We start from the raw sequence: 10,348 nt of genomic DNA, 5'->3' as shown, positions 1-10,348 counted from the left end.
AATTCATATCATAGAGATATTAACCTTTTAATTTGTTTTTTTCTTAAATGTTTCTTGACAGGAGAAATACATATCATGCATGTTAATAACCTTTTAATTATCTAATAAGTTGTGTAGTGGCACGAGTTTATTAGATATTTGGAAATATAGGAATTTATTGATCATTTAACTTCAAATAGGTAAGAAAATTATCTGGAAACAGCTTGCTAATAAAGTAAGCTACGGCTATTCTTAGCTCTACGATCTTCATTAATATATTTTTGACATGACGTACACAGAGATAGTCATAATTTTAGATCATTGTTTATACTTAGATCATAAGTGATTATTTCAATTTTGGACGCATGTTTACTCATGGTAATTGCTAGTTTTGGTTCGATTTTTGATTTTTGCGTCAACCATCATTCTAATTTGACTCTACTATTCATTTGCCATGCCACCTATGGGGAAATTTTGTTTTGTTGCATCCTTTTCATTGGGGCTGTTTGGTTCGTTTTTTAACTCATTGGAAAAATTTTACACTGCCTCCACATCAGATTTTTTATAGTCACGTAAAATATAAGCTTTCTGTCGATTTTTTTTCCTATCTTTGGTTCGCTAGGGTTGAAGAAGGGAAACTCGGTGAAAATCGCCGCCACATCATATTTTTTCTCCCTCCTAATTCCTTCCCCACCTCATGAAATCGACGAAAACTGCAGCCACATCAGCTTATTGCCATATAAACACAAGAAAAATAAATACATTGGTTTCCCATCATTTTTTTTGTGAACCAAAACGAAATAATCTATTTCTTAGAAAAGTTTGAAAAACTCAAAACTTGTGTTTTCATACATAAAAATGCATTTTCCTATATCTACGAAACGAACCAAACAACCCCTTAAAAAAATTTCTTAGTCGTAACTCTACTCGTTATTTGGATGTATAAATTTAATTTTTTTTTTCTCATTTTGGCTGCCAAACATACAGGATTTCAATCCATAGACAGCGATACTATTGCCTTTCATATTCACACGATCAAATTAGGATCGAAACCCTATCAAGAAGTTGATAATATAGTATTGAAGCCGGATCCAACCAACCACAAAGGTCACCGTCTCGGCCACCTCACTTGACCCGGCCCAAGTTTGCAGCCTGCGAACTCGGGCCCAGTCACACCAATCGTTGAATTTATTATTCTTTAGTTTAATTAGCAATTAACTTAAAATCTAGATCACGCGTAGTACTGCTCTGTGAACCAATTACATATTCCATTTACAACTACATGTTCCTAAGCTGCCATTTGCATGATGACTATATGCTTTCACATGTGCCCAAAGGCCATCGCCAGCAAAATATTTAATTGATCACGGCTGACGGAATCTTAAGCATGATTAGCGTGTGTGGGAGGGGGGTTATTGTCAAATTAATAACTTTGACATGGCAAAAGAGATGTCATTTGAAGGGAAACCCGGTAAGTTCCCCTAACTTAACTCCTTTGGAGTCCGCCAACGACCCTAGTTCGAATCCCTAAGGTTTCTCACCTTTGAAAGGAGCTACCCTTGCTACCAGGGGCTCATCCCAACGCGAACGGGCGATCAGCGTGGGGCCCGAAAGGGCACGAACTGGTTAGCATATAACGGGTTGGGTTAACCGACTAGTAAAACCTCGGGTTTCTGTCCCCACCCTTAAACCCACAGAAACCAGGTGAATGCACCAACCAGAGAGATCTCCTCCCTCACTCCTCATGGCGCTAGCCAGAAGCCCCACCCGTGGGTGGTACGTGTGAACTATATTGCAGAGAGGCCTAGTTATCATTTTCGTTGTTTTTTCCCCATTAGTTCTAAGAAGTCCATGTATACGACGGTGAGCACTGCGGGCACAGAATTTACAACCATGTACACCGATCTAGTAAAAAAGGATGGTTCGGTGCACCGTGCACGAGGTTTGCCATCATTATATGGTCCGAATGGGCCACAGGCATGCAAACCGTATACTTGGGCATGGAACTTTGAAATATTTTTTTTTTTTACCATATTGTCATTTTTTGCCCTTTCGCTAGGGTAAAATGAGTAGTTGTGATTCTAAGGCAAACATAGTTAGTTAGATAGAAAATCAGGGCAAATCGAGCGAGGGTGAGTTTTAAATAGGAGACTGTGAATTAAGTTCACCGAAAAGCTATAGGCTATAGCTAGTAGATCGGTCTCAACTTCTATTTAATATTTAGAACTCATAATTTGTATTTTTCAAGTGGCGAAAGGAGCAAGCGGAACGGTTAGCCACTTATCTCCTAAGCACTGTGCACAACTCTCTTTTGAGAGCTCGTGTTTGGTTGGTTTCCTAAAATCAAAGAAAAGGAAACAAGACATCACAAACCATTAAAAGTTGACTTCCATCAAGGGCCTATTTGATTATTTCCTAAAAAACAAAAAAATAGAAATGAAAACCAAGAAATCTCAAAAAGTACAATTTCACACATTTCCATCCCTAAAACTCACCCATAACATCTAATAAAATATTATTTTTATCCAACAACTCATCCATCACATCTAATAAAATATTATTTTCATCCACAACATCACTCAACTCATCTCATCTCATATTTAAAAATCACACACATCATCCAATAAGATTGTGACAACTCATCTCATCTCATTAACATTTTCATTTCTTTGTTTTCCTCCCAAAAAGCTAGGAAAACAATTTCCTTAAGTGTGGGTCATATCATCCAATAATATAATGACAACTCATCTCATCTCATTTATTTTCTTATTTTTAAGAAATAACCAAACAAAAGAAAACAACCTAATACAAGAAATAAGTTTCTTATAATTTATTTTCTTATTTTTTCCGCCAACCAAACAACATCAAAACAAGTTTTCTTAAAAAATCACTCACATCATCCTATAATAAGGTGACAACTCATCTCATTTCCATTTCTTTGATTTCCTTCTTTTTTTAGCCAACCAAACAATCCCAAAACCTATTTTTCTTAGAAATATGTTTCATTTTCTTTGATTTCCCCTTTTTTTAGGCAAACAAACAGCCCCCAAATTTTATTCTTAAAAATCACCCACATCATCCAATAATATGATGACAACTCATCTCATCTCATTTTCTTTCTTATTTTTAAAAATAAACCAAACACAAGAAATGAATCACATCATCCACCTCATCTCATCTTTAAAAATAAGTCACATCAATATGGTGACAACTAATCTCATTTTATTAAAAAATGATTTCCATCAATTTCCTAAAAAAAATCATGAAATGAGATTCTCCGGGCGCAATGGGTTCAGAAGTCGACGGGGGTTCTCTGGGTGCTTGCGTGATGAGGAAGAAGACGGCGAGCAGGAGGAGGTGATGAGGCGAGCAGGTGGAGACGATGAAGAAGAAGACAGAGGAAGAAGAAGATGATTTAAGGCTTTTCAATTTCTCGAGGCGGAAAAGAGAGCAGTGAAGGATCTAGGGCTTCTCTATGAATTTTATTTATGAAAAGTGAGGTTCACCCACTAAAAACTCCATCAATTTCTTTTAAAAAACAATCCAAACCCTTGATCAATTTAACGTACACTCAGGTGGCCGTCATGGCGCGCTAAATAGCGTACGCTGTTTAGTAAATAACATATGCTACTTTATATATGCGTTTTTTTTCGGTGCTACGTAGGGGAGAGGGCGGTCCAATAATATAATAACAACTCATCTAATCTCATCCATTTTCTTAGTTTTAAGAATGAACCAAACACAAGAAAAGAACCTATTATAGAAAATAGATTTCTTATAATTCATTTTCTTGTTTTCTTAGCCAACCAAACAACCTCAAAACAAGTCATGAGATTTGTTTATTAAAAAATCACTCACATCATCCAATAATATGGTGACAACTCATCTCATCTCATCTCCTTTCGTACATTTAAGAAGTAAACCAAACACAAGAAAAAAACCTTTTATAGGAAATATATTTTTTTCTTTGATTTCCTTGTTTTTTTAGCCAACCAAACAACCTCTAAACAGAACGAAGAAGAAAAACAAATTTAGCGAAAGAAGCCATCTATTTTGACCTCATTATCTTCAACCAATTGCAAGACATCTTAGTCTTTTTAAAACAAATACTGGTCAAAATATTTGTAGTCAATCATGAAGTTATTAAGTTGGAAATTTTTAATATTTCTCTCTTCGATCCCACCTTGTTCTCAAATTAGCTCGTAAAATGTTATACATTAATAGACGATACCTTCTTTTTTTTTCAACAGGAGAGACTGGGTTGCAGCGCGCTCACGTCATCAGAAATATTCAATCGTTAATCTCAAGCTGGGCCTAATCATGGTCCTCAAACTTTGGCCTTCAGGAAGCAAGACACCTCCCAATAAAAAGCCCAGTCTCAATTTGGCAAATTCTACTAAGAGGACCTACTTCATATGGCCCAAAATCTTCCTCTTGAGCCCATGCTAATAGGAACGTTACATCAATACAGCGAAATTTCAGATTTCCATCTTGGGAGCTTGGAGGAACAAAGGTGAGCTATTTTTTGACAATATTCTCATCGATTTAATCCCATTTTGTTTAGAACTAGGGTTTTTTTTATCACTCTAATGTTTGCACTTCGATTTCTGAAAAAGCCCTAATAGCAGTCAAATTTCACGCAGGAGGTTCGATTGCGAAGCTCAGTCGTGATCTAGATGTGAGTTTTCAATCTTAACTGCGGTTTGTTTTCTTTGAATTTGGAAGCGCTTAATTTTGAATCTTAGTTGTCTCTCTAATATAATTAAATGCTCATAATATCTGGGTTAAACTTGTCATTTTTTGGTGCAATTGTCAATCTGGGATATCGATTAACTTGTTAATATTAGTTTAAAGCATATCACGAGCTGAAATGATGCAGATTTTTCCATGTGTTATTTTCTTTTGAGGTGAAATCATTGTGGGTAATGTAGCGCTTACTTGCGGATGATCATGTGCGCAAGCACTCATGCGAGGGTTTGGAATATGATTAGAAATGCATTGCGGCATTTGATCAGTGGATTTGTTTTTGAAACGGGTTTGCATTCTATGGGATTTGGATAGGCGATAAACACCATTTAGTGATGCTAGTTGGAACTTGGGCGTAGGAGTCCGGTAGTATTTATTTATTATCTTCCCCCAGTCACGGAGTTTCGATACAGTGAAGAATCTTTGTGACTGAAACGGTTCTGGAGAACTCCATTTGCTTACCTGCATTTTCTTTTTTTCAGGGGAGGCCCCTACTGCATCACTACTATTGTGCACATTATTTTTAGAACATATCTACTCTCTGGTAGATTGATACTGTGTTTTGTGTTGGATATCCGATAGTTCTGTACCTCAGAGGTGGGCATGACTCTTTATAACAATTCACATCATCTTACTTCGTAGCTAAGCTCTTTCCTTGTCTTGGGTAATTTGGGAGTTGCTTTTGAACAAGTTGGAAGATAGGCTTACCCACTTGACTTTGGGAGTTAAGGTTCTGCTACATTGACTTTTGCTGCACAGAATTCACGTCATCCTTTAGGTGTTAAGTTTGTGGGGAGAAGTATTAAAGAGGCAAAACAAACTTGTGAAATATACTATTCAGATTTTTAATACTCTTTTTGGTCAACTCCGCTGTCAATATATAATTTCTCTGAAGAGGGTATATCATACTAGTATTAATAAATAAGTAAAATCGTATGATGAAGCATTCAAATGAGTTTCTGCTAAATGAGGTGTACATGTGTTTTGCTTGTTCCATCAGTCAATACACTGAGCAAATACTATACAATTAATACGCGTGGGGAACATGAAGAACTAATGGTTGTCAGCTTTATCCCCAATTTAGAGACAACTTGCTCCCCTTGGAAATGTCACATGTGAATATGCTTGGAGAAGATCAATAGATCATGACAAAGAAGTTCCAGCAGATGGCGATACGCATCAGTGGTATCACGCAAGATGTTAAGCATGCAGATATGATCTAGTCAAAACCAACCACCCCACCAATATTAGCTGGTAACAACAAATGCGAACAAATATTGATTTTAATTAACTAATATAGGCGGAAATTTAAGATCTAGAAGTATCAATAATTAATTTGATAGTATTATATTGAAAATAAATAAAGAATAAATCAATGATAAAAATCCTATGACCAACTTAACTTATTCCATATACTAAGACAACTTTTGAGTTGTAAGTCAAAACTCTTAAATTCCTGATACTAGTAGTCTAGTACCAATAAAGGGCAAACCTAAAATGACTACAGATGTTTATGTGCTTTAGCTCTAATTTTATAAGTATTAATACAACATATTTATGTGCTTTGGCTGTGATTTTATCTTTATCTTACGTTTCAGGGCTGATGAAGTGCTTGTTGACCCAAAGAAGTACCTTGAAGACCGTTGCGAACCAAAATGTGTAAAAGCATTATATGTATACAAGGTAATGTGTTGGTATCTTAATGAGAGCTTCTTTCTTTGTACTGTTCTTGATTGTTATGACCTTGGGTTATATGAAGTTGGCGCATGGTGGGTTGTTTTCCTTTTTTCACAAACATCTCGCATGAAATTGGTAGGCAGTCTACCTTTACAACCCATTTTATATGCTTCTCTTTCATTTCATATTGTCGTGTATTTTCTTTTTCTTTTCTTTTCTTCTACTTTAAGTCATTATATAATCTTAAGGGTTTCATTTTGGCGTCTAGCCATTGTCATTTCCCTGAACAAAACTTCTTGAGCTTCATATCGGAGTTTTAGACTTGGAAAAATTAAGTGAATCATGTTAACTAACCGCCTACTTAAGTGACAAACAAACCTGAGCAAAGTTTTTTTTTTCTTTTTCTTTTCAACACGCTGAAAGCTGACAACAAGAATGCCATTGCAATGAACTACTTGTTCTAAAATGTTAGTGCATGAATAGATGTCACGGAAAAACATAAAGGAAGAAACATAAATATGACATGTCTCGCATTGATTTAAGAACAGACATCAACAACAGTAATAATAAGAGGCATGCCATATATTACTAAATAATGCAGAGGAGATTGTTGTGTGAGCTGTTCTGACTTCAAACATGTTGTAAGGAAAAATTCATTATACTGCAAAGTACCAATAAAAAGGTAAATTTTTTTCAGAGTCTATCTAATAAAATTAGCAACCAAATAACCAAGTAAAAAAGACATTGGACAATTTTCATCCTATAACCTTACTTTTATAGATCTTGTCCTTTGGTTGAATCATCAGATTCAGTTGATAGGAGGCGGACAAGGAGGCTTCTACTAGCCTCCTCTCCACCTCTGTTTTACCATTAACATTTCATAAGCCTCATTACAACATCCACATCTTCCCAACTTCTTCTTACTGTAACATCCACATCTTTCCAACTACTTCTCACCGTTAGTTGGCATTCAAGGGAACTACACATAAACATAGATCTGTTTGGTTCAGATCTTATAATCTTTTTCTAAGACACCACTTCACTTGAATATGTGCCTTCCCTTGCTCTCTAATTCCTTGCATCTCCAACTTCCATGTCTCTAGTGGTATTTACTTCTCGTACTTATCTGATATCCTTATCATCATTCCATCTCCTCCTCCTCCTTCTTTCTCCTTATTTACTCAGGAAACTACTCTCACTTCCTTCCTTACACTTCCAACAAACTCTACACGCAAAGGCATTTCTTTCCTAGTAGCTAGATGTTGTAGAGCCTGAAAACTCCAATTACCGAACATTTTGTTATGTTGTCTTGAATCCTGTTTTGCAAATTTAAAGGCCTTAGGCTTCGACTGAAGACATCTCCCCCCCCAGGCAACAATACTATCTTATGCAGTACCTACTCACCCCACGGTCACACGCACAAAATATATAAATGAATAGTATAGAATTAAATAAAATAAAACAAAAAACATAAACAAATAATATAAACATAGATAAAAAGTTGAAAAGGAACCCCTGGACAATAGAAAAACTAAGTCAAGAATTAGTGAAATAGAAAAAGGGTGAATAGGATGAAAAGCAACAGAGAAAGGTAGTCAGAACAAAGGAAAAGAGTGAAGAAAGAAAGACAAAGACTTAATAAAGTAATAAACATATAAAAGGAAAATATATGGAAGGTAGCGGAAATAAAAAGGGAATAGATAAAATATAGACCTAGAGGTAGGTGGTTGGAGCAGGTCACACTCAAGGGCAGGATTAAACTTGAATGTTGAAATTCATGTTCGAAGCTCTAAAGTTGTGACCAAATGCAGCAGAGCGTGGCAAGTTTGACCCGTTGGCCCCATCAACAGTGCTACAGTAATTATCAAACAGCCTGTTTTTCATCTCTTTTTTCATTAAGAAAGGGGGTGTAGGCGTCAAAAAATGCTGAAAGATATCCAAATACAGCTCAAGAGGAAATCATCCAAAAAGGCAGAAGAACATAAGTATAGACTGTCTCACAGGCGAGACAGTCTTTACTGTCTCGCCTGGCGAGACAGTTTTCACTGTCTCGCCCCCCGCGAGACAGTATTTACTGTCTCGCCGTGCGAGACAGAATTTACTGTCTCGCACACGAGACAGTTATCAGATGGTCAAAACTACCTTTGTAACTGTCCTACACGTGGCCACTAACTGTTCAAGAACGTGGGAAACGTCGTGGGCGAGAAACACGTGGATAACTGCCAAAATAACGGAGTTTGAAACGTGGGAAAGCAGTTACATCGAAAACTGCCAGAAATGTAGACAGTATTTTACTGTCTCGCTGGGCGAGACAGCAAATTTACTGTCTCGCTGGGCGAGACAGCAAACACTGTCTCGGCCAGCGAGACAGCAAACACTGTCTCGCCCGCCGAGACAGCAAATGCTGTCTCGCGAGCATTGTTCATCCAGAGGGTTATAAATACCCCCCCGAAGGCTATTTTCACAGGGAAGGAGAGAGGCTGATCATAGGGAGCATTTCAGAGCAATCCAGAGAGCAGAGGTGCTGATCTTACGGCCAATCCTTGATAATCAGGCTTTGACTTGATTTCAAGAAGAACGACTATCTTACATCGATAAGATATCGTTTCAATTTCTCACTTCGATAAACGAAGTCAGAATCATAAACCCCTCACGGTTCAATCAGAATCTGTGATTTGGTGGTCCACGAGTCAAAGCGCTCCCGGCACAGGCAAAGATCCCACAAAAGCAGTGATCCAAACAACGATCCTGCGTTTATTTTCTCAAGAGTTGTAATTTTCTTTTTGTTGTGTAAAAGAGTCTTATAAAAAGGCTGTTTTCTTTGAATTTATTGTAATCGACCGAAGATATAATGAATTCGACAACGAAACCAACTTTTGGCGAAAACAGGGGGTAAGAAAAAAATTAACTATAAGAAAGGTAATGCAGTTCTTATAATATTATGACCCTTGTTCTTGTATAATCAATGAGTTTGCTAAATTCTATGAAGCTTATTTTCTATACATCATTTTGAATCTTCCCCTAGCCCATAGTATTTGGGGCACAATGATCTTAAGTTGCAGGCATTACAAATTTGTTATGACCTCTGTTCTTGCATACACATATAATCGATTCATGGAATGAATGACATGTTGGTTAAATCATGGATGAGTGAACGCATGATGGTGTGAGAGGATACACAGAAGTAAACCTTTTTTTTACCCATGACACTGTTATCGTGTTCATTAGAAAATAATTTGCACTTAATTGGGTTATATAGGCAATCCTGGAATTTTTGAGATACGAACATAAAATAGCAAATAAGGCTTGTCTCACTTTTTCTGTTCATCTTTTGTTTTTGAGACAAAATAGTCCAGTTAAATATGAGGATTCTGGTGCTGAAATAATCTCATTATGTACAGGAATGTGTTAAGAGGAGCAAAGACAGATGAAACTGGGCTCAATCACTGTACTGGTCAATATTTTGATTATTGGTCATGCGGTGACAAATGCGTGACTACATCTCTTCAATTTTTATTACACCTGTTATTCGTCTTAATTTCGGTCATTACTTGCAATCTTTTGAAATATTCGATAACTGTTGACCTATTTAATAAAAACGAATCTTTAAATGCTGCACTTTGAATGCAGGCTGCTCCAAGCAAACTGAAATAAAATGATCAAATATCTACCTTTTTTGGTGAGTGAAGTTATACTGCTCATTGAGTAATTGCTACTTTTACTGAACTGTAAGCCACAACTGTATGCATATTTGATGGTTGTATCCTGGACCAACTCATTTTTGCTCCCTAGATGATTCTTCAGCTGTTACTATAATCCGCAATATTAGATGGCAGACCAACAACCGCTTAATAATACTGTGATGAAACTTTTGAGGGTGTTTGGATATTCTGCATCAGTATAGGTACAATAATTAATGCACATGCATTTATTTTTGTTGGTTGGG

General features: G+C 36.6%; 1 long non-coding RNA gene across 4 annotated transcripts in view; it reads left to right on the top strand.

Moving 5' to 3' along the window:
• Nucleotides 4,397–10,348, top strand: part of LOC109824459 — a 7,376-nt gene continuing 1,424 nt past the window's right edge. The window contains exons 1-5 of one of the 4 annotated variants that reach the window (XR_002242649.1): nt 4,397–4,492; nt 4,623–4,657; nt 6,324–6,408; nt 6,485–6,537; nt 9,804–10,081. This is a non-coding gene — a long non-coding RNA (uncharacterized LOC109824459). Of the gene's footprint in view, nt 4,493–4,595; nt 4,681–6,323; nt 6,409–6,484; nt 6,538–9,803; nt 10,082–10,348 lie in introns of all 4 variants that reach the window. The other 3 variants (XR_002242650.1, XR_002242647.1, XR_002242648.1) reach the window with 3 other exon arrangements.

Source organism: Asparagus officinalis, chromosome 9, assembly GCF_001876935.1.
Source record: "Asparagus officinalis chromosome 9, Aspof.V1, whole genome shotgun sequence".
In the NCBI taxonomy this organism is placed as follows: domain Eukaryota; kingdom Viridiplantae; phylum Streptophyta; class Magnoliopsida; order Asparagales; family Asparagaceae; genus Asparagus; species Asparagus officinalis.
The sequence above is the reverse complement of the archived record's forward strand: the minus strand, read 5'-3'. Positions and strand labels throughout refer to the sequence as shown.